The sequence below is a fragment of the Tupaia chinensis genome, unplaced genomic scaffold, assembly GCF_000334495.1.
Source record: "Tupaia chinensis unplaced genomic scaffold, TupChi_1.0 Scaffold000101_1, whole genome shotgun sequence".
NCBI classification, from domain to species: Eukaryota; Metazoa; Chordata; class Mammalia; order Scandentia; family Tupaiidae; genus Tupaia; species Tupaia belangeri.
The window spans coordinates 2,031,067-2,032,871 of NW_006159565.1; positions in this window are offsets into that span (position 1 = coordinate 2,031,067).

Genomic DNA, 1,805 nt, shown 5'->3' on the forward strand with positions numbered 1-1,805 from the left:
TGGGGTGCGTCTCTGGAACGCGGTAAAGACCCCAAAACAGACAAGGGCTGCTTCCCCCCCCCTTTTTTTTTTCCTTCCTTTTAAAACAAAGCAGCGATTCATTCCCTATCCCCCAGCAGCGCGGTCGGGTGGGATGGGCAGGCAAGAAGGCCGTTTTCCTAGGCTCGACCTGCGGGTCCCTCCCTGAAACTCGGTGTCAGATGGTTACTGATTAATATTTTGGAGAGGCCGTGGCGGCGGGCAGCGGGTGAGTCTCTAATCTTCTAAAAGGGGTTCCTATAGAAACGCGGACCGGGACGCGCCCCCAGCTCGGCCCCGGGCCGGAGCTGCGACTCTTCGCACCGCGCGCCGCTCCCCAAAACCCCTCTTTGCGTGGGCGCTCCACTCCTCTTCTCTGCCCTCCCACCCCCAAAAAAAGAAAAAATCAGAGCAGAAAAAAGGATTAGATCGGCTGAGCGCGAACTGAATCCCTCTCGATTCTGACATTTCAGCCTATTAGCATTTCTCCACGGGGCCTTCTGAAACCTATTAAAGTGTAATATTAAAAACCTCTTGGCTGGGGGCCTCTCTCGCCTTCCATCCGCCGCGCCCCCTCCAGGGAGGGCGAGACCGGGAAAAAAAAATCTGTTGAGCTCAGAGGAAGCAGCAGCCAAACCCAAAAAGTGCTTGGCTGGCCACGGCGTCCGAAGGGGGAGGGGAGCCCCAATCCCCCAGACTTTGTACTTTTATTTTGCGCTTTCAGCAAAATCCTTTCTGGGTCGAGTCGCCAGGAGCTGTGTGCACTGCAGACCTACCTATCTAGGGACGCGAGGCGGGCGGGCCCCGCTGGGCCAGGGGGGGCGCGGAGGGGGCGCCCGCGGCCCCCCCAGCCGTACTGGGGGCTCCTCACCCTGTCCCCAGACCCGTAGGCACCTGAGTCGAGCTAGGAATTACATACCCTCGGTTAAGAGAAGCTCAGGGGGCAGAAATCCTTGCCGATCCTGCCTTGGCTAGTAACAGCAGTGATAGGATTTCAATTAAAATAAGAGAAACCCGCTTTTTCGCTGCGGACTCAGCGTTTTCGGGTTGCTCGTTCTATTATTTTTTTTTAATTCATGTCTAAGGCAATTTTTCTGAGAGGGAAAAAAAGGAGCTAGTTAGCGCCCATTCCATTTTCCTTTCTCCACTTTTAGCCAAAAAAAAAAAAAAGAAAAAGAAAAAGGAGGGGAGGCCGGCTTCGAGAGTGAACTGGGGGTGTCTAATTTAATTCCAGGATAAATTTAAGGGAAAAAAAGTTCAGCCTCTTGAGGGCAGTTTCAAGTTGCCCTTCCTGGAGCCTCGTGCTGGTTTCTAGGCTGCCCTCTTTTGGAAGCTGGAGCTCCGCGCGGGGAGGAGGGAGGAGTGAGAAGGAAAGAAAGGAACGAAAATAGCCAGAGCCGAGGGGAACGAACCGCGGTGTCCGCGCTTGGAGCTGGGCGCGAGGAGGTGGGCCAGCGGGTCTCGGGGGCGGCCTCGGCAGCCGAGGCAGCGGGAGGTGCCCGGTGCAACCCCGGGACCGCCAGGAGCAAAGACGGAGAGGAGAGGGGGGTTAGAGAAAGGAGGTATTGTGTCTGTGTGCCTTCGGGGAGGGGACAACTTCAGAAATAAAATAAATGCAGCTGAGCTGCGCGGGGCTGCTGAAAACTAAGGCAGGGGAAAGGGGCCATGCAGGGGAGGGGAGAGGGGCGCCGAGCGTCCTTGAGTCTTATCCAGAGGCCTTCGTGGGTTCCCACTAAACCCTCCCACGTCGAATCCCCATCGCTTCCTCCCCACCTGGTCGCCTTCCA